Genomic DNA, 23759 nt, shown 5'->3' with positions numbered 1-23759 from the left:
GGAGTTCCTAGTTTTAAGATGCTGCATGGCGACTTGCTTGTGTATTATCAGCATAAATTTGATTTGTGCGGGAAATTCTAGGGTAGCACACAAACCTGTAGCCCAATAAATTATTTGTCTTAAATACATCTCTTGGTCATTTGAAAACCTCTCAGAGAAGCTTTGCTGTGGCTTTGCTCTTCATTTTGTAACTAGGACTGGTTATAAATAGGACTGGTATTTGACTGCTGCTCATCAGTGTCAGCTGTTTCTAGATGGCATCTGTTCTGACGAGAGCTTGCCAAAGACATTCTAGCTGTTAAATATTTTGAATATCATCCTAGTTGTAAATATAATTTTATTGGCTTATGTGCATGAAAACAAGAATATTGCCAATTAGGAATCAAATGATTGTCTTTAAATTAATGACTACTTGTTCAGCTTAGAAAATAAGCCATATTATTTACATGTTCTTAGAAGCTTGCTTCATAACTGTGTGATCATGGGACAAGAAGGCAGTTCTGTGATGGCCAGAGGATATCAACAGACACACGTCCAAGCCAAATAAGTTCTTTAATAATGAAAGTCATAGACACCTGTGCAGAGGTCAAGTGGAGCCGTGGATAGTGCAGCCTGTTCTCAGAGAGCAGCTACTTTGCAGGCCTCAGACATTCCCACAGACCATTTACTGTTCACAAAGCCACCTGTGAGGCAAGAGGAAGCTGTGATGTGCCAGAAGTTCTTCCTGTTCCACTTGAAAGAGATGACATGTTCCCCAAGGACTGCTCCCAACTGCGCAGGGACTCTGATAACATGCCTGTCTACCACCAGGCATAGGGTCAAGGCAGCCAGCCCTAGGGTCAAGGCAGCCCTAGCGTAACCCTCTGTCCTTCTAAGCCACGGTGTGAAACCTCCCTGGGTTCTCGGAGGCGCCCTCAGCAGGCCCAGGCTGCAGGCTCCTGTGCAGTCCTGAACTTGGATGACCATTCTTACAGATTCGCTCTGATTACCTACTTTGATGATAAATAGTACAGCACAGTTTGCCTGCTGCTCAGCTCTCTGCATTTCAAACCTTCGCAGAATTGAAAACTACCCAGCTCCCCTTCCTTCTTCACCCTGCACCCAAGACGATGAGAGATCTTCACCCTGATGAGTTCCTTTCTCTACAGAGAGAAGACAGGCTTTCTATGTGTATGCCAGACTTTGGGTTCAGTTCTGTAGAGTTGTTTATTTATGGTCAGATGAACTGTTCTTTTCTTTCTTTCTTTTTTTTTTTTTTTTTTTTTTTGCTATTTATTTATTTTACTTTTTAAAATATATTTATTTTTATTGTAACTAAATGGGATACATGTTGATTCTCTGTTTGTATATGGGGCAAAGGCATACCATTTGTGTAATCATACATTTACATAGGGTAATGTTGTTTGATTCATTCTGTTATTTTTTTCCCCTACCCTCCCACCCCTCCCACACCTCCCACCCCTCTTTTCCCTCTCTATAGTCCCTCCTTCCTCCATTCTTGCCCACCCCATTATGTGTCATCATCCACTTATCAGTGAGATCATTCTTCCTTTGGTTTTTTGAGATTGGCTTTTCTCGCTAACCATGATATTCTCCAGTTTCATCCATTTGCCTGCAAATGCAATGATTTTATTATTCTTTAAGGCTGAGTAATATTCCATTGTATAAATATATCACAGTTTCTTTATCCATTCATCAATTGAAGGGAATCTGGGTTGGTTCCACAATCTGCTTATTGTGAATTGAGCAGCTAAGAACATTGATGTGGCTGCATCCCTGTAGTATTCTCATTTTAAGTCCTTTGGGTATAGGCCAAGGAGTGGGATAGCTGGGTCAAATGGTGGTTGCATTCCAAGCTTTCTGAGGAATCTCCACACTGCTTTCCAGATTGGCTGCACTAATTTGCAACCCCACCAGCAATGTATGAGTGTACCTTTCTCCCCACATCCTCGCCAACACCTATTGATGCTAGTATTCTTGATAATCGCCTTCTAATTGGGGTGAGATGGAATCTTAGGGTAATTTTGACTTGCATTTCTCTTATTAGTAGAGAAGTTGAACATTTTTTCATATATCTGTTGATTGCTTGTAGATCTTCTTCTGTGAAGTGTCTGTTCATTTCCTTAGCCCATTTGTTGATTGGATTATTTGCATCCTTGGTGTAGTATTTTTTGAGTTCTTTATATATTCTGGAAATTAGTGCTCTATCTGAAGTATGAGTGGCAAAAATTTTCTCCCATTCTGTAGGCTCTCTCTTCACATTGCTGATAGTTTCCTTTGCTGAGAGAAAGCTTTTTAGTTTGAATCTATCCCAGTTGTTGATTCTTGCTTTTATTTCTTGTGCTATGGGAGTCCTGTTAAGGAAGTCTGATCCTAAGCCGACATGTTGAAGATTTGGACCTACTTTTTCTTCTATAAGATGAAGGTTCTCTGGTCTGATTCCGAGGTCCTTGATCCATTTTGAGTTGAGTTTCGTGCATGGTGAGAGATAGGGGTTTAATTTCATTCTGTTGCATATGGATTTCTAGTTTTCCCAGGACCATTTGTAAAGAGGCTATCTTTTCTCCATTGCATATTTTTGGCACCTTTGTCTAGTATGAGAAAATTGTATTTATTTGAGTTTGTGTCCGTGTCCTCTATTCTGTACCATTGATCTACCTGTCTATTTTGGTGCCAATACCATGCCGTTTTTGTTACTATTGCTTTGTAGTAGAGTTGAAGATCTGGTATTGCGATACCCCTTGTTTCACTCTTCCTGCTAAGGATTGCTTTAGCTATTCTGGGTCTCTTATTCTTCCAGATGAATTTCATAATTGCTTGCTCTATTTCTGTAAGGTACGTCATTGGGATTTTAATTGGAATTGCATTGAATCTGTATAGCACTTTAGGTAGTATGGCCATTTTGACAATATTAATTCTGCCTATCCAAGAACATGGGAGATCTTTCCATCTTCTAAGGTTTTCTTTAATTTCTTTCTTTAGTGTTCTGTAGTTCTCATTGTAGAGGTCTTTCACCTCTTTTGTGAGATTGATTCCCAAGTATTTTATTTTTTTGAGGCTATTGTGAATGGGTAGTTTTCCTAACTTCTCTTTCTGAAGATTCATCCCTTATGTATAAAAATGCATTGGATTTATGAGCATTGATCTTGTAACCTGCTACTTTACTGAATTCACTTATGAGTTCTAAAAGTTTTCTGGTGGAATTTCCGGGTTCCTCTAAATATATAATCATGTCATCAGCGAACAGGGATAGTTTGAGTTCTTCTTTTCCTATTCCTATCCCTTTAATTTCTTTGGTCTGTCTAATTGCTCTGGCTAGAGTTTCAAGGACGATATTGACTAGAAGTGGTGAGAGAGGGCATCCCTGCCTTGTTCCAGTTTTTAGGGGGAATACTTTCAGTTTTTCACCATTTAGAATGATATTGGCCATGGGCTTAGCACAGATGGCCTTTACAATATTAAGGAATGTTCCCACTATCCCTATTTTTTCTAGTGTTTTGAGCATAGAGGGATGCCTTTTCTGCATCTATGGAAATAATCATGTGATTCTTAAGTTTAAGTCTATTGATATGGTGAATGACATTTATTGATTTCTGGATGTTGAACCAACCTTGCATCCCTGGGATAAAACCCACTTGATCGTGGTGCACTATCTTTTTAATGTATTTTTGTATGCAATTTGCTAAAATTTTGTTGATAATTTTTGCGTTGATGTTCATTAAGGATATTGGTCTGAAATTTTCTTTCTTCGATGTGTCTCTGTGTAGTTTAGGTATCATTGGCTTCATAGAATGAGTTTGGGAGGGTTCCCTCCTCTTCTATTATGGAATACTTTGAGGAGTATTGGAATGAGCTCTTCTTTAAAGGTGTTGTAGAACTTGGCTGAGAACCCATCTGGTCCCAGGCTTTTCTTTGTTGGTAGGCTTTTGATGATTTCTTCTATTTCGTTGCTTGAAATTGATTTATTTAAGTTGTGTATATCCTCCTGGTTCAGATTAGGTAATTCATATGTCTCTAGAAACTTGTTGATGTCTTTGAGGTTTTCTGTTTTGTTGGAGTATTGATTTTCAAAATAGCTTCTAATTATGTTTTGTATTTCACTCGTGTCTGTCATGATATTTCCTTGTTCATTCCGAATTTTCGTAATTTGAGTTTTCTCTCTTCTTCTCTTTGTTAGTGTGGCTAAGGGTTTTATCAATTTTGTTTATTTTTTCAAAGAATCAACTATTTATTTTGTTAATTTTTTCTATTGTTTCTTCTGTTTCAATTTCATTTATTTTAGCTCTGATTTTAACTACTTCCTGTCTACTACTACTTTTGGTGTTGATCTCTTTCTAGGATTTTAAGCTGTAGTGTTAAGACATTTATTTGTTGATATTTACTTCTTTTATTGAATATGGTCCATGAAATAAATCTTCCTCTAAGTACTGCTTTCATAGTGTCCCATAGATTTTGATCTGATGTGTCTTTGTTCTCGTTTACTTCTAAGAATTTTTTTTATTTCCCTCTTGATCTCTTCTGTTATCCATTCATCATATAATAGCGTATTATTTAATCTCCAGGTGTTGGAGAAGTTTCTGTTTTTTTTTTTCTGTCATTTATTTCTAATTTCAATCCATTATGATCTGATAGAATACAAGGTAGTGTGCCTATCTTCTTGTATTTGCTGACAGTAGCTTTGTGGCATAAAATATGGTCTATTTTAGAGAAGGATCCATGTGCTGCTGAGAAGAAAGTGTATTCGTTCTTTGTTGGATGGTATATTCTATATAAGTCGGTTAAGTCTAAATTGTTGATTGTGTTATTGAGATCTATGGTTTCTTTATTCAATTTTTGTTTGGAAGATCTATCCAGTGGTGAGAGAGGTGTGTTAAAATTGCCTAGTATTACTTGTATTGTGGTCTATTTGATTTCTGAAATTGAGATGAATTTGTTTGATGTACATGGATGAGCCAATGTTTGGGGCATAGATATTTATGATTGCTATGTCTTGCTGATTTATACTTCCCTTAAGCAGTGTGAAATGTCCTTCTTTATCCCTTGTGACTACCTTTGGCTTAAAGTCCACATTATCTGAAATGAGGATGGATACTCCAGCTTTTTTGCTGAGTCCATGTGCATGGTATGATTTTTTCCCATCCTTTCACCTTTAATCTCTGGTTATCTCTTTCTATGAGATGAGTCTCTTGCAGGCAGCATATTGTTGGATTTTTCTTTTTAATCCAATCTGCCAGTCTATGACTTTGATTGATGAGTTCAGGCCATTAATATTCAGGGTTATTATTGAGATATGATTTGTATTTCCAGTCATTTGGCTCATGTTTGTTTTTTGACACAACTTGGTTTCTCCTTTATTTGGCTATTCCTTTAGGCCAGTTTCTCCCATTGCTGATTTGCATCATTGTTTTTCATTTCTTCCTCATGGAATATTTTGCTGAGAATGTTTTGTAATGCTGGCTTTCTTTTTGTAAATTCTTTTAGTTTTTGTTTATCATGGAAGGATTTTATTTCATCACCAAATCTGAAGGTAAGTTTTTCTGGGTTAAAATTCTTGGTTGGCATCTATTTTCTTTCAGTGCTTGCTAAATGTTGTTCCAGGCCCCTCCAGCTTTTAGGTTCTGGATTGAAAAATCTGCTGATATCCTTATTGGTTTCCCCCGAATGTAATTTGATTCTTTTCTCTCACAGCCTTTAAATTTCTGTCTTTATTTTGTATGTTAGGTATTTTCATAATATGTATTGGTGTGGGTCTTTTGTAATTCTGTGTATTTGGAGTCCTATAAGCCTCTTGTACTTGATTTTCCATTTCATTCTTCAGATTTGGGAATTTTTCTGATATTATTTCATTGAATAGATTGTTCATTCCTTTGGTTTGTTTCTCTGTGCCCTCCTCTATCCCAATAATTCTCAAATTTGGCCTTTTCATGATATCCCATAGTTCTTGTAGATTCTGTTCATGATTTCTTACCATCTTCTCTGTTCAACTTTGTTTTCAAGATTAAACATTTTGTCTTCAATGTCTGAGGTTTTTGTCTTCCAGGTGTTTTATCCTATTGGTTATGCTTTCTATGGAGTTTTTAACTTACTTTATTGTTTTCTTCATTTCAAGGATTTCTATTTGTTTGTTTTTCAGTATCTCTCACTCTTTATTGAAATGATCTTTTGCTTCCCATATTTGTTCTTTTAACTGTTGATTGGTGTGATCATTTAATGCCTACATTTGCTCTTTCATCTCCTCGTTTGCTTCCATGATTGTTTTAATTATGTACATTCTGAACTCCCTTTCTGACATTTCTTCTGCCAGACTGTCATTGGGTTTTATTGACATATCATCTAGGTTTGTTTGGGACATTTTCTTCCCTTGTTTTCTCATATTGGTCAGATGTCAGTGGGACTCTGAGATATTCCAGATTTCCTTTATTGGCTTATAGTGTCCCTGTAGATTTCCAGTGTATCACCTCTTAACTTCAGTAGCCTGAAGTCTTGGAGGAACTTGATAATGCAGTGTTTCAGAAGAGAGCTGCCCCTGGCCTGCTGCTGGTTGCAGGATTGGGGGATGAGTGTGCTCAGAAAGCCTCTCACTAGGTGGGCCTACTCTGAGAAGCCTGCTGTGGACAGGGCCTGCCACTAGATGGAGCTGGGCTGCCCTGGGTCTGAGGACGGGGACCCACCGCTGGGTGCGGAACTCCGGGCTGGGTATGCTGGGAAAGCCTCTTGCCGCCCTGCCCTGGTCAGGTAAATAAGGCAAAAAGCAAGGGATTTAAAAAAACGTTATCCATTCTAGCCTTTGATTGGTCCTCAGTCTGCTCCTTCAGAGTCATCCCCCTCGTGTGGTCTTTCCAGGCATTTTTTAAAAGTTTATATGAACTTTATCCATGTCTTTCCTTTCTCCCTTTCTTTTTAAATAGATATAGGATTCTAGAAGAGGAATGTTTGAAAGTGACTTTTTAATGTAATATAGCCTGGAGGCCTCACCAGACACGATATAGAATTCTGACTTTCTGGAAGCTACTCAATCGCTTTTGTCCTACAGAGGAGTTAAAGGATGTTATACTTAGTACTTTCCGGCAGAGTGCTGCTGGTGCTCTGTCAAGCTGGGAGGAACACCTGCCTCCATATGTCCCTGTACCTCAGTGGCACTTTGGTCTCCAGCATGAACCCTCACAAGTCCTGAGACGGGGCCACCGAAGGTGGGTTTTTTTTCTTGTTTCTATGTGTATTTCCAGGTTACTTTATAAAAGTTTTTATGAGCTCACATTCCTTCAAGTAATGCTAACATAGTTTTTTTTAATTAAAAAGATAATGCTCTGTACTTTCAAAATTTGCATTTTCCCGATCACCAGCAAGGTTGAGAATCTCATTTTAAGCTTATTGTCATATGTATTATCTCTTCTGTGATTCCTTTCTTACTTGTTTTGTAAGCATTTTCATAACTTCATAGCTGTTAACCTATTATCTTGCATGTTGCAGATTTTTAAGGTATTTATTGTGATACGTGATTTTTAAACCTTAGATAATTATATAAATTTCTTCTTATACTTCCTTGAGTTTCATTTTATTGAATTTCATGATTGGCTTCATTCTAATATCAAGCAAATATTTTGTACTACTTTTCAACTTTTTCTCTAAAATTGACAGCTCTTTTGTTGTTTTGGTCTGAAAATGGTTTCAAGTAGAGGCTCTAACTTTTATAATGCATCTGAAATAAAATGCTTTTGTTATTTACTGTGTTCCTAAATATTCTTTTCTGTTTGAGAATTTTTAATTATCTTCTAGTCATTTATTTTTCTATTTAGGTGCTCATAACTAGAATTTTACTATAACAGGTTCATGGTATGTTTTGGGATTTAGTAAGGCATGTCCAACCCTGCCCTCTAAGTTCTACTTCAAATATGATCTTTTATTTGCCTATACTTTTACTTTCCATATGAACTTTAGTATAATTATATCAACTCCAATATAATTTTGTTTGACCTTGTCATATATCTACTTATGTATAGAACTATAAATAGTTTTAGCTATCTATATCTATTTATATACATATGTGTATCTATTTCTGTCATATATCTATCCTTTTAAAACATAAAATCTTTATTTAAAAAATATGGTCAAGCCAGGTGCAGTGGCACACACTCGTAATCCCAGTGGCTCTGGAGGCTAAGGCAGGAGGATCAAAGTTCAAAGCCAGCCTCAACAAAAGTGAGGGACTAAGCAACTTAGTGAGAACCTGTCTCCAAATAAAATACAAAATAGGTCTGGGGATGTGGTTCGGTGATCGAGTGCCCCTGATTTCAATCCCCGGTACCGAAAAACAAACAAAAATCAAAGAGCAGAACAAAAAAAAAACATAGTCAAGCTCTTTAAGAAAATTTTCAGTCTTTTAGTTTTGTCTGTATAGATCTTATACCTTGTTTTTGAGGAATTTTCTCTGAAGTTTTTGATACTTTTATTTTCTATAAGCAGATTTTCCCTCTGATTTTCAAGGTCTGATGTTTTAAGTTAGAGGCACATAACTCATCATATAATTGTAGAATTATCAACATCTTGTGTAAAATTATGTCATTTTAATTCAAACTTAAGGAAAGCAAAACCAGAGACACTCTAGCTCACACAGAACATTATTCTGGTGTGGGTAGAATGGCCCATGAACCCAAGAGTGGAAGGAAAGAATAAAAGAGTGTGCACATTCAATTCGACTCTGAGCTAATCCATTCATTGTGCTAAATCCTGGATGGTGAGGAGACCAACGTCACCCTTAGTAAACTCTCATCCCATTCAGGATACTGAGTAAAAGTTCAGCGCGAATATGTTAGTTGGTGAAAATAAGTCAAATGTCCATTCAAATTCCCTGTATGAGAACTGATAAAAATTTAATTATCATTTCCTGTGCTTGTCCTTCATGGAATTAGGTTAGAATGTGAATTAGTTAAATCATTTCTGGATTTATTTCTTGAATGATGGAACTCAAAGTAGAGTAGGGTGTTTTCTTGTTGTTGTTAAAATCAAGTTTATTACCAAATGAAGGACACTATTTTTATTTATGACTTATTTTCAAGTTTAAATGCCATATAGACTTGAGATGGAGTGAGGTTTTTTTCTTTTGCATTTTAAAAATTACTTCCTTTTAGTTATACAGAATATCAGGGTTCATTTTGACATAATTATACAATTTGAAATATAATTTGCTTTAATTCCATTCCAGGTCCTTCCCCTTTACCTCCCCTATTCTCTTTCTTCTATTTATTTATAGTATTTTTTTAAATTAATGTCTTGTGGATATATATAAAGGTGAGATTCATTTTGGCATACTCAGCTGTTTTAAAATATAAAGGCAATCTAATTCACTATATAATTTAACCGAAGTAAACTTTTACACCAATCTAAATACAGATGTAGCTTACAATGATGAATTCAACGCATATGTTATGATTGTCTTTAAAACTGCAATGTCTTCTTTCTTTCTCGATTATAGAAAATTTCAATGCCGTCAGATTTTTGGAAAATAAAATGAAAGTCTTTAACCTCTAACTGTAGCTATATAAAATAAGTATTTCTCTCGTCAAAGTTTAAGCATTGTTTTATGATGGAACCCACTTATGGGATCATATACAATCAGAATATAAACATGCTCTACATTTTGCCCTTTTTAATAGTCCTGAGCACAAAATGAATGTCAGTCATTCATTTCATACTTGTCTACTGTACAAGTCTAGTGTATCATTAAATAAATGAATTCAACTCATGATTATTGAACTTTCCTGCTTTTTCTCTGGAAGAAAACTTACATAAACTCAACAACAGTTTTCAGTAATCATGGTTACCTAGGAATTCCACACTTACATTTTTGATCTTGTCCTAGCAGTTTTTAATAATTCTTCTGAAGGACCTTTGGTAGACTTTGCTGTAGCCCACCAGGTATTCAGTTTCACTACTCAATACCTGAAAAAAATAAAGAAATGAAAGAACTATTTAGGTTGATTTTAATTGTAAACTTCCAAAGAAAGCAAGTATATGGGTCTTACCCTAGGTATCTAGAGAAATAGGATCTAAATTTAAGACTAGAAGTCAAACATAAAAGCGTTTTGTTGCAGGCAAATGTCACCAGTTTAAAACATAGTCCCCAAATGCTTTGTTATTCCTCCCATTGAGATATGAGTTCTGTGTGCTATCCCTGCCTTGGAATCAGGCCCTGAGACTCCAAGTAACCAAGAGAACACAGTGGAAGTCATACAGGACCAGTTTCCAGAACTCAAAAAATGAGTACTTCTACTCTGTTTCTTTGAACATTCACCTTTGGAGCCCTGAGGTACTTACTGTTTGAGAAATCTGAGTCAGCCTGCTGTGAAGAAGTGACCACAGAGGGGGCATTGGTGCTCTGTGTATGTTTTCTGTCTGAGCATTGCCAAGGTCTTGACTGACAGCCAGCCTCGACCGTCAGACACGAGAACCCACGAGTGCTTGAGATGATGCCAGACTCAGGCTGTCAAGTCCTTCCAGCCGATGCTCTAGACAAAATAGATGCTCCACTATGACGTACTCTTTTCAAATTCCCAAACCTAAATTCAGACAATCTAATGGAATGGTTGTCTTAAGTCTCTAAGCTGTGGGTCAATGTGCTACCCACAAGGATAGTGACCAAAGGAGAAATTATGCCTGTATCAAAATAAAATTTAAAAAGAGCTGGGTTGGGACTATAGTTCAGTGGGAAAGTGCCCCTGAGTTCAATCCCTAGTACTAATTAAACAACAACAACAAGAAGCAAACAAAAACCCTCTTCTGCTGGGTTCATTGGAATAAATAATGTAGATGTTCTTCTGAGTTCATGTCCTTAGCTTTTTGTGCAATATATTTGAATGTTGTGCTGTAATTTCCTTCTAGATTGGGATTGCTCTGGGCTTTTTCATAAGAGATACAATTTAATGTCACTGACTTGGGGCCGTGACATGAAACAGGGCATAATGGATGCTATTATTTTATCACATGGTTCCAGGACAAGTTTGAGCACAGTTCATGCCACCTCCTTAGTACAGGTCATGATTAACAGCAAGACTGATGGTTTGCACCTAGTTTGGGTGCAATGCTGGTGGACTGCCTCTGGGGCTAATCAGAGCAGTAGTGTGCCTACCTAACCCGTGAAGCATAAGACCCAACCAAGGCTCCCTTTGGGCTCCTCTCTCTGAGGCATTCCACACTTGGGTTGAAGCATCCAGATCCAAGAGAGAAAATGCAATGGGACAGCTCTAAAGATGGGAGACAGTGGGAGTCTGAACTGGACCCCCCTGGACCCCTTACTGTGAAGCCTTCTCTGCCTGCATTGCATGTCTTTACTTCAGTACTGATACTATATTTTATCTTTTTCCTTAAACAAAATGTAGAGTTGTAAGCCTTGTGGCTAAATCCTGTGAGTCTTCTCTTGTGTCTCTTTCAATCTTCTGTAGGGGAAGAAATACTTTATTACTTTTTTTCCTAGGTTCGATAGTTGGATCTATGAAAAAAACGACAACAGATAAAAGGGAGAAAAGGTATACAACTGTATGAATTGTTAACATTATTTGCACAGGGACGTTGTAGGAAAAAAATGTTAATTCTTCCAAAAGCTGTGAGATTTACAAGCTTATGTAGCATCTCAATAAGGGAAGTGGAGGGAGATACAGCTCACTTGGAGGAGAGTCGGTGATTTTTGAGAAAGATGAATGGGCCCTTGGAAGAAGTGATGGGAGACCCCACAGTGTGTGACAAAGTTTGTCAGAGTGTTGTGCTGGCTTCTGGCTTCCACTTCTGCACTAAGAGTCAGCCTTCCCCAATACATGGAACTCCCAGGGAGAGGATTTAAGACAACTGATCGATGTCCTTTGGGAAGGATCTGTCTCTAGGTAGATAAGGGGAGTTCAAAGAAAGTCTCTCCCTGTGTGTGCTGTTCTTCGAGTGCCTGCACCTCAAAATAACCAGTATGCCAAAGTGATGTACTGATACATGTGGCAGCAGCACATCCCGAACTCGTTCTCAGTCATAGTTAGGGGTGACATGTTCTGATCTCTGACACTAGTTAGTGTCTGACTGCCACTGTTGTTGTGGATGTCCCTCAGCCTCCTTCTGTACAGGTGCTCATCATTAGTCTCTTCATTGGATGGATTCCTCTTTTCCTTATTCCACCCTATGGTGACCTCTAGTCTTTCTTATTCTAGAAATCCACTGCGGTTTTGACTAGGATCAAAGGTTAATAAGCCAAGTACAAATTGAAAAGGTAAATTTGAGTTTAATATAACATTAGCACTGTGTGCTAGTAGGAAAATATCACTATCCCATTGTAAGAAAATGATTTTTTTAGTGACAAAGTCAAAGAAGATATCCACAAACTCAGAAGGATGAACTGGTATTCCATTAATGTTTTCCCACCTCTAAGAAGTTTTCCAGTACAGTTCTTTGTTTTAGACAGTCTTCTTGCTGCAGTTATTGAAACACAGTAAAAGCACTAAAACATATGTTTGTTCACCAGTATCCCCGTTCTCTTTCTGGATATCATTCCCCATCATTTTTAAACTTAAGATACAATCATATGACTTTTTTCAATGAAATGTAAAAGCAGTGCAAGTCACTTCTGAATGAAAGTAATAGATCACACACAAATTTTCCAAGTTCTCTCTGAAGATAATGGGAAAACATGACGAGATGGTATCTCTTGAAACATGGATTCCTGGAAAACTGAGTTCCTGAGATCTCTGAGTGACTGCTGAAATGTAATGTGAGCAAAATATATATTTCTGTATGTTAAGTAATTAGGTGGATGTTTGTTACTACAGCACAGCCTCGCTTAACCTAGCTAATATAGGTTTTTCCTATCTTATATTTTAACTTCTGAGATATTCTGTTTTGCTGGCTGATTCTTCCATGAAAATTCATCTTCAAAACATGTTTAAACTTTTAATCTTTTATTTGTAAATTTGAAATAATATCTTTACAAATTATGCTTTTTTCAATTTTTATATTGTATGACTAGAAAATAAACTTCCCCAAAACACTTGTATTGAAATCTAATGTTAAAATGGACTATATCTACATAGCTTTCTCTCTCTCTGTGTATACACACATACACATATATATGTGTAAGTGCATAAATATAAAATATATAGTCCTCTCTATGTAATTTATATACATACATACATAGAGCTTTCTCTCTGTGTGTGTACACACACATATACATATGTATGTGTAAGTGTATAAATATAAATATAAATACATAGTCCTCTCTATGTATTTTATATACATACACATATGTATGTATATATATACATATATGTATGTGTATATGTATCTGTATATATATATATGTGTATATATAAATATGGTTCTTCAAAGAACCATTTCTTTTTTCTGATTTTCCTGCAATGTTGTGGTAACTATGTTTTCAATCAATGCCCTACTTCAGTGGTTACTGGTTACACCCATTTTTGCACAATTACAAAAGGAACACAAGCAACAATAATTTTGAAATTCATTACAATGCCAAGGTTTATATGCTCTCATTAAGCATTAATTGGTAGTTGATGGCTATTGCTATTTTTAACACCATTAGTTCATAGCAATATAATTAGTAACGCTAAGTACAGGAACCACATTAATAGCATTACTAATTGTAAATCTGGAGATAGAAACACAACATGACTGGTTAATTTCTAGGCAATATCTCATGATAATTAGCTGTAGGACATTTGTGCTGAACTAGAAAGGTAAATAATTTAAGTTTTTTCTTCATTTTTTTGTGGTTTATGATACTAATCCTATCTATTAATGTATGGATTGCATTTCACCTTTGAATTTTATCTTCCTTTCTTTTTTGATTCCCTTTTGGGGTCTGCTAAACAATGATTCATTTGTCTCTGGCAAGAAAAAATGAATTGTCATTTTTTAAAAAATTATTATTCCACACCCCAGTTGCAAAAAGGAATCTCTTAAATAATTTAGTTTTTATTATATTGCAATTGGTTCCCAATGTTTAGTGCAAAGCCTCTTAAACATCTTTGCTATGCCCACTTTCTTTCCTCACTTCTCTAGCAACAAACTGGCCAATTTTATAAACCTTTTCAAATGAAGTTTCATGGTAATCGAATTAGGGGGAAAATACTCTCAAGCTACAATAAGTAAATTAAGAAAAATAAGCATCCTGTAGTTTACATTCATGTTTGTCCCTCATTGATTCTTTTTGCTGTCAATTATAAGAGCTTTAAGTCTATAATGCATACAAAAATGTGGAACAATTTTTTAATCGTCTTTGCTTACTAAATGACAGACTTTAGCAAGGAATTTTCTCTTTGCTTTTCAGAAGAATTTTGGTGGAATGTACATGAGTACATTGGGAACAATAAAACACAATGCCATAGTCAAAATTATTTGAGTCTTTGTGTAAGATACAAAGTAGATGATTTAATTTTGTGTTAACCTTCCAATATCATTTTTCAGTTAGGCTCGGAAGCTCTCTAGTGACAATATTGTTGTGTACCATTTCAGGCATGCCTTTGTGTTTCCTTTCAGGTTTTTGAATGAACGAGACTACCTTTGAAAATACCGGATTTCCTCTCTTGCCTTGGTTTTTCTCCTTTTCAGATCTGAGAGCCGCCATGCTCATTGGTATGGAGACAAACAGCCCAAATTGACGACTTCAGTATGTCAAAGCATGAATGTCAGTAGATTGTATGCTTTTACGATGGGACAACACCAGGGAAAGCGAATCGAATTAGTTTAAAAATGTTAATACGAATCCACACACTTTTTAACACAGCGGGGCAAGAGGGAAAAAGAAAGATACCTGAGTGGTAAAAATTCTTGAAGAGTCTGTTTTCCATCTTGGCACTTGAGGATCTGTGAGAATCGTAGCTTTATTAGTCTTTCTTGAGCCTTCAACTCTTGAACAGAATGTGCGTTAACCTGTCAGAAGGTGCAAAGCTATTATGTAGTTGTAATTAGTTAATGATGATATGGTTTCTTTTGGCAGGGATGCCTTCGAGGATGAAACAGGCTTCTAAAAACACACACAGGTAAATACTAGGAGGGAAAGCCCTGGGAAAGCAGGTGCTCTTATCCCCGGGGCATTAGCACATTAATGTGTGCTGAGTTTAAAGAAGTGGCGTGAATAAGCTGCTACACTGTACTTCTTGGTAATATTGACTTTTATGGGCAATTTAATTTGAAGTCTGTAATACATGATTTAACGCAATGCTGCCTTTCCAAAGATGGATATGAAGATAATCCCTGTTCAATAAAATACCAAAGGAAAGAAACAAACTTCCATCCTTCTGGTGGTGATTAAGTTTAGAAGAAATAATACTACTGTTCTTTACTCTCACCAAGTCATCGTTTTTTTAAAGATAGTAATTAATTGCCTGCAAGGAATTATTACTGGCAATCCTTGTGTAACGGAGTGGAAGAGGAGCATTTTAACTTAATGATAAATTTGAGAAGTTTTCCCTCCTAAAACTCAGAGTCCTGAAGTTTAAGAAGTTTGTAGCATCATCAACTTGATTTTACTTTGGGTTTGCAATTTGGGAACTGAAGCAGTGTTGTTATTATTTTTTTTTTCCTTCTTTCATTTTTTCAAGTGGGACCTGGGAATCCAAGGCACATAACGGAGCAGGAAATGGCATATTATATTCCAAGTTCTGTGATTCTTATGTCATCTGTCCCAGAGCATGTAAGTTTCCAGAGCCTGAGGTCTCCAAGATAATATATAGTCAGTTTGCAAACTAAATAAATAGAATATAATAGATGTGTGACTCTTCTGTGGTAACAAGGCACAGGTGGAATGGAGGAAGTGTTTGGCGACCTGAGAAAGATTGGACCATGAGATGATACGATATTTTATGGTAATAGCCACGCACTATCCCAAGCAGACTGTGGGAGGCTACAGGCTCAGCGATGCCCCAGCAAACACTCAGACGTTACTTTATTGTTTCAGACCTTTATTTATCTACCAGCAGATGTCCCTATAAGGCAATAATATCTGAAAGCTGAAACAGCTGATTATGAAAATCAAAAATCGAACCACTCATCATATTTCCAAAGATTAATGGGATTAAATCTACCATGTACTTCAAATGTTTGCAGAGGTAGATAAAATGCACTGTGGTGCAAAAGTAAATTTTTTTTACTTCTGGAGACCACGTGGAACAAAATTCATTTTTTTAAAATTTTTTTGTTATTTCTAGATATCCCCAATCTTTATCATCCCTAAAACCACTCTCTGAAATAAAATAATTCCTGGTTACAATGCTTATCAGTTATACTTTAAGTATCCATTAAATGTCTCAAGGTCCAAAAACTACTCTGAATTCATTTCTTTAAATTTGATTTTTAACTGGGAATATTTCCTTAATACATTTTAAAAATACCATAAAAATTAATGTGGTTCCATGAGACTTACTCAACTAGCAGTCATCCCAAAATGCACGTGAGGTATAGGGCTTCTGGGGACCTCTGAGGCTGCCCAGGGGGCTTGTGGCTAAAAGATGTGAAGCAGCAATTTTTCCCCCTATTTCCATTCTTCTCTGCTCTGCTACTTCTTGAAAGGTGGAAAATGGTGTAAAGCAAAATTGTTGCAGATAAGTAAAAGCTGGCTTAAAAAGTGAGTCCTTCATTGAAAATAAAAATTCCAAAATACAAAATATCAATATCAATCCTGATTGGCATTTCTGCTTTTAGAAGGAAGTAGGTTGATTTGGTTTTCTTTTCTTATATGAAACAAAAGCTATGGAGATCAAAGAACTGGCCTAAATGTAATAGAGAACCATACATTTTGAAATTAAAGAGACTCACATCTCTAACTCTTTGCTACTTTCTAGCAGTATGTGTTAGGGCCCATCATTGAACATACCTAGCTCACTTTTCTCTCCACTGGAGATAACAATAGAAGTCTCTAGGAGTTGGTGTGGCATTAAGATCATTATGAAACATACTGCATGCTGTAGAAAGTCAATAAACACGAGTTCCCTACTTTGTATTCTTCAATCAGTTCCTTCACTTTTTATGATCTCAGTAGCTATTAGTTGACCTATTTTTCAAGAGAAGCTGTCACTTTCCTGTGGTGGGAGTTAGAGAATGGGTCATTGCCCTGGGCAAAGTGACACTGGTCCTGGGTCCAGAAGGATATTGTCAGGCAAAAACAGATTAAATCAAACCATTTAAAAACCATTTTCAGTAGTAGAAGTACTTTAGAAATCTCAAAGCAAACTTGGCATATATGGCGATATTCTACCCCTGCGTCTGGTGACCTCTGGTTTCACCTACCCTTAGATTCTTCTCTAGTGGTGTGCATGGTCAATATCGCAAGTCCTGGATCTGCCTGGCACACAGTGATGGACAATTCATTTTGTCCCCCATATAAGTAATTTTAAAAACTATTTAAGTAGTATTTCAACAGGCATTATGTTATAGTAATATAGGAAAAATAGGTTCTATTGCTCAGCATGGTGGCAATAGATAACAATAATGTACTATATATTGAAAAAAAAATAGAAGAATTTTGAGTGTTTTTGCCAAAAAGAAATGATAAATATTTTAGGAGCTAGATATACTTAGCCTGATTTGAACATTACACATTGTATACATGTATCCAAAAGATCGCACAGTACTCCATAAACAAGTACAATTTTTATGTCATTCATTAAAAATTAATTTTAAAAATACCATTTTGAATCAAATGGATTAGAAAATTGACTTCCTGTGTATTTTTTAAGCGAAAACACAGGTCTTAAAATGAAAGTCCTGTTGGCGTTGAAGGATTTCAGAACACACCATCTCAAAACCCACCACTCTAGCATACCTTTTATTCTGAGTTCAAGAACTTTGAAAGGGGCACTTGCCTTTGCTCTTCCCCCAAAAGCAGGGATGAACTTCGGAGTGGAAGGTGCATTTCCTGCTCGTGGAGGAAGGAAGATATGCTTAGCTCCCGAGTCTGGGAGTCGAGCCCAAGAGACAGGCCCAGGAGAAATCCGTAAGGCCCCACTTGTCTTTATCCTCCAAGTTACTTTTGCCATTCATTGTCCTAGTCAAAACCCCTTTGTCTTGTCATGTCATGTTGTCGCGATCTACCACGCTTAGTCCAACCTCACATAGAAGTGCTTGGTTCAGTCTCCTCGAGTCTCATGGTAGGACTGCCATGTACATTTTAACATTTTACTAAATAAAAGGTGTACGCTTTCTCCTGCTCAAATGTCTGATTGTCTGTGTAATTCTTAGACCTGAGGTAGGAGTTCAGGAATGTCCAGATGGCAGAAGCAGGCTACAAGAAAAATGCCAGCTGGAGCGCAGGGTGGCTGAGTCGTGATGTTCCTGTTATAAGATCCACTATCGTGACACTTCCACCACTGAAAGCTTATCACCACGGCAACTCCCACCACAAGTTCTGTATTCTAATTAAGTGAAAATAAAGTAACCAGGGAAGAAATAAGGCAAGATCTTCCATCAGATTCACAGGGAGGAGCCCAAGCACAGCTGGGCATTAAGATAAGTCTGGCCCAGACATGGAGCCTTGAGCTGGCTCTCTCCCTGGGAACGCTCTGTTTTGCAGAGTGTTACTCTCACGTTCAATTTCATTTTCAATAGTTTTATGCTCTGCCTGCATTATTTCTGCATGTCTTACTTAATTCTTTGTTCAGGATTCTGAGAACCTGGACTCCAACAGGATTCCCCACTAGTGTCAGGCCCAGCCAGAGACCCTAAGAGGATAGAGGATAAAGCTTTCCTCCTCTACAGCATGCACTTGCTCTCTCTTTGTGAAGTTAGGGGCACATCGGTGGAGATGAATAAGAACAGAGTCAAAGAACAGGCACAATGAGATGACCGTTTTAATTATAATATTAGAAAACTGGATTTTTAGCTAAATTTAGAAAAAGTTTTCTCTGTGTAAATGTTCTAGTGCAGCTGTGATTATATACTTACATGTTTCTTCATTTTTTTGAAAAAAATTTCTTGGAAGATAAATATTCAGAAATTTATCCCCCACAGCCCACATATAAGTTGGGTTACTCTGGGTTGAATAACACAGATTAAGAGCGCTTACCCATACATATGTACAGAATGCTACATTTACTCACCCACATGTTAGGTCTTATGTTTCTCTCTGTATATGTTAGGTAATATGGTAAAAAAAAAAAAAAGTCGGATATAGCAAAAAAGAGTGGAAGAAATATTTTAAATATACTAACAGGAAAAAAATAGAGTGATACAGTAAAAAAGAAAAAAAAAACGGTTGCCTTCATCCCATGATTCCTTGAACAACCAATTTAAAAGAGTTTACGAATTATATAGGACATACCAAAATACAAAATGTGTGATGGAACATGACAAAAGAACACTGAAAATTAGGGGAAAAAAAAAAAAGATGAATCCAGAAATCAGGTGAATATAAAAAACGTACACCACAAAGTTCTGCACATGCTGTAATGATGAACTCGAATTTTATCCGGAGTCTTCTAGCAGACAATACAAGGAGGGTTAGCGTCATCTGTCCCCATTGAACAAGAGTCAGAGCATCTGCTGTGTGTCCAGCTCTCCCCTTCCATAGGCAGAAGACAGAAACAAACAAAATAACTGGAGGAACTAAAACGTAGTGTGGATTTGGAAAACTGAGGGGAAGTGAGCAAGGAAGAAAAGGGAGAGTAGGAGATAAGGATACACCACCCATGGGCACCCAGGAAAAGGGCCGGAGAAGAAAAGGAACATGAGAATTGGGGTATCAAACTTCTGACCTCAGCTATTCTTAACCACAAGGACAGTTCCCTAACAGCCCTAGACACCACCAACCCTAAAAGATATTTCCTCTTGCACCAGGAGACTCTCTCCCCAACTCTTGTGCTGATTAAGACTTTAGAAATCATTTTTCTCCAGATTTTCTGAAGAAGGCAAACCTTGATTGCCCCCCTCTCTCTATCCTAATCTATATCCCTGTAGGAACAGGTGAAACCCATACAAACCCCAAACAACAGACACCACGGGCAACCCTCTCTTGGACCCCTCCCTCTTCAGGAGCGCTGATTTCCTTCTTTCTGTTACTCTAGTAAATCCTGATATTTGGCTCTCACCCTTGTGTCCAGGGATTTCATTCTTTGAATTTGTGAGGCAAAGACCCCACCCATCCACCCTCGGTGCGGTAGTGGTGCTGAGGAGAGGGATACTTGGAATTTTAAAAAGTGGTGACCTCCCTCGCTGAGAAAACCCTTCCACCATAGGGTTAAGAGAGGGGATTCTGAAGCTGACTAATCTGTGGACAAACTCCCCATTTCTCTCTTTAAAATGTGAATGAGTTTCTTGGGTGTTCCTGGAGTGTTTCACAATGTGCCTTGTGAGCCTTAGTTTAGGGATTCGCTCTCTAAAAATAGTTCTAGAACCACCCCAATGATGCAGCTCAGAGATACTTATTTTGACTTATTCTTCCTGGAGAAGCCACATTTCATCTTGTTCATAAACTCCACAGACCCAGACGTCTGCGTGCTTACAGTCCCATGCATTTTTCTGAAAAAAGGTCGCTAGATTTCAGCAGATTCTCAAAGGGGTCCATGACCACAGAAGGATTAAAAAGCACAGGTCTAAGCCGAAAGAGCTGAATGGCCCTCAGTCGATCCGTTATTCACTTGTCTTAATCCTTTTTAGTTACTGCTGGGTTTTTAAAGAAGTGGGTGGTAAGTTATCCTCTGCAGTTGTTTAAGGGCAGAGTTACACTTTCATAATCATCCCAGAGAGAAACAGGCAGAAATAAAATGTAGTAACAAGTGAAAACAGGAATTAGCAGAATGGGAAAAGACATCACCAGAAGTTTCAAGTAGTGAATGGTGAATGCAAAGGAGGTGGCGGGGTGGACTTAGGTGTCTGGTGATGGCTGGACCAGGGGGCAGTGTTACTTAGCAGGGGAGAACCGTGATGAATGGGACCAGCAGCTTCTGGAAGAGGAAGAGAAGGCGGGCCTCCAGTGGACACAAGGTGCAGTCAGGGAAGAAGGTGATAATTCCCTCAGGAAGGTGTTCTCATTTGCTTTCGAAGCAGGCAATTCTCATTAAAAGTTTTCGAATAGTAAGCCATACTCTGACGTTAGATATTTCTAGGGAAAGCCAACCAGAAAATCTGTAATTTCTACATTCATCAAAGCCTCTTGCTAAATAAATTTAATATTATCCTGCTAATAGCAAACCGAAGTAAGATGTTAAACAAAAACTAAGATGATAAATGAGGACAAGGAAAGAAACACAAAAGGTTTGTATAAAACAAAAAGAATAGGACAAGACATTTTTAAAAAATGTCTTGAATTCTATCTACCTAATACTTTTAGTTACCTTTTGTGACCACAAAGACATACAAGGACGGTTAGAAGAGGAACAGGTTTTTTTGACACAGTTTCAGAGGTCTCAGTCCATGGACAGCTGACTCCATAGCTCTGGGCCCTAGATGACCCAGAATATCATGGCAGAAGGGCGTAGCAGAGAGAAGCAGCTCAGGATATGGCACCACAGAAGCAGAGCCATCTCTGTTCACTGGGGACAAAATATCTACCCTAAGGGCACATCCCCAGTGACCTGCCTACAGTTACCACCCAGTTAATGCATTCCAGGGGCTAAGTCATTGATTATGTTAAAAGTCTCATAACTCGATCATTTCACCTCAAACTGTATTGTCTTACACTTGAATTTGGGGGGATCACCTATCTCATAGCTAAATCACAACCTACTGCCATCTCATATTCTCTTATTGTTTAGAAATTAAAATGGTCTGTACGAGTGGATTATCATTAAGAGTGCAAAGCTGAGAAGGTGCCACACGCCTTCCTGCTCGGAAGGATCTGCTAAAATGATCCCATTTGAAAAACAGAAAAGCCTCATCTCCCTGGGACCATTTTTGAGAACCCTCTGCCTCCCCTCTCCTATCACCTCCCTACCTCTTTACCAGGGCGAAGGAGGGCACATGAGTGAATCCCTTTTTCAGCTGCCTTCCACCTTGGGATTTCAAAATTCCTGGTATCCTTCCCAACCGCCTTCAACAGCCCGGATGTTTGGCCAGCATTCCTCTTTTCTTTTCTGGGGAGTCCAATGAAGGAGTGCTGCCAAGCTTGGCCAGGCTCAGTTTTAATGCACACCCTTCCTATTTGAAATGCAAACTGGAAACCCCAATGAGGGTGTCCTGGTTTATCATCAGTTCCCAAGCAGAGAGAAGCAAAATCTCAGCTATTTGAGGGTTATTTCTTGACTTAGTGTGATGGATTACATCTGGAATGTGCCCCAAATCTCACAGGTTCAGTGTTTGAGCTCAAAGGAGGTTAACTCACTGAAGGCTGAAAGGAAAATGAAGAGGTGGGATTTTGTTGCAGGAAGTAGGTGGCTTTGGGTGAGTTCGTCTCCTCTCTAGCCCTTTCCTGTCTCTCTGACGCCGCTTCCTCATTGCTGGGAGCTGAGCCTCTTTCCTCCACCACACCCTTCTACCACGATGTTCTGCCTCACCCCAGTCCCAGAGCAAAGCAGCCAGCCCACCCAGCACCGAACCTCTGAAACCATGAGCCAAAGCCAACTCTTCCTCCTGTCGGTTGTGTATGTTGTATATTTTGATCACGACGATGCCAAGCTGACAAGTGTACATAGGTAATGAAAACCTCTGGAGGCTCTATCCACCAGGTAATTGTGTTGTTAACAACAGGCCCCGAGTCTTCCTGGTGAAGCATGAAGGCAGATTCATGCTATTTACAGTGAAGTGGTGATCACTGAGCAAACGTCAAGCCTTGCTTTTAGGGTGGGGTGGTCCCAACCTATGTTGGGATGTGCCCTCTTACCTCTCCCTCAACCAGGGTCCGCACCTTGAGCCTTGCTCCTAGGAGTCGGCAACTCTCCTTGTGTGCGATCGGAGACCTGGAAACAGCAGCCAGGCACTGTGGAGTGGGCCCTAGAGGTCCTTAATCCTAAGAGGAAGTTGTTTTACAATGCCATTTCTACCTGCTTGCTCAACATACCTACCCTGAACTTGGAACTCTGCATGCTTCAGACAAAGGCTTCCTGGTCTCTGTTGCTTGATGTGTCTTCCTTCCCTGGTAGCTCAGGACTCCCCTCCATAGGATATCTCATGTTTCCTTCTTCTTCTCCCTGTTTCTAACCTTTATCCATGGTTTCTTTCACTTCCACTGCACTATCTAGAGATAGTCTCATCTTCATCAATACCTCAGATTTTTTTCAGGTCCTTATCTTTTCTAGTTTTTAATTTTGGAACTGGTCTCCTTCCTTCTGGTGTTTTTAACTAACTGTGATTTTCTTGGCGTAATACTCCGATCATGAACCGTCACTGAATCCCCTCCTCCTGGGAGTGAGGCTTAACTTCTGCTGTATCACACACTCAACTCCTGACTGGACTTGAAGACTTGTTTCCGAAGAGCAGAGTATGGGAACAGGAAAAGGGTAACTCTACAGTTGAATGGTCTATTAGCTGCTCCCTTTGCCAAGTGATGGTGATGATTAAAGTGAACAGGGATGTTGATAGGATGGCCTGAGAACGGCTCTTTGCCTCCATGCTCCTATCCTCCAAACCACATGACCCCAGTCTAAACCAAAGAAAAACGTAAGAGAAATTCTACACTGAGGACATGCAATAGAACAATGTGACCAGAGCTCTTCACGGTTCCCAAAGTGCTGAAAAGCTGAACTGCCACAGACCAACGGAGATGGTAGTTTGGATCTTCTGTTAAAGGGTTGGCCCCCTGTCTGTTATTGGGAGATGGCGGAAGTCTTGAGAGGTCAGGC

General features: G+C 38.3%; 1 long non-coding RNA gene across 1 annotated transcript; it reads left to right on the top strand.

The window, feature by feature from the left end:
* The first annotated feature begins 6870 nt into the window (after window positions 1–6870).
* Window positions 6871–21753, top strand: LOC306670327. The gene is made up of 3 exons (XR_013766381.1): window positions 6871–7190; window positions 14990–15032; window positions 15594–21753. It is a non-coding gene; the product is annotated as an uncharacterized lncRNA (long non-coding RNA).
* The last annotated feature ends 2006 nt before the right edge of the window (window positions 21754–23759 follow it).

This window comes from Sciurus vulgaris (genome assembly GCF_902686455.1).
Source record: "Sciurus vulgaris genome assembly, chromosome: 10".
NCBI classification, from domain to species: domain Eukaryota; kingdom Metazoa; phylum Chordata; class Mammalia; order Rodentia; family Sciuridae; genus Sciurus; species Sciurus vulgaris.
This window is presented reverse-complemented; position numbering and strand designations above follow the sequence as displayed.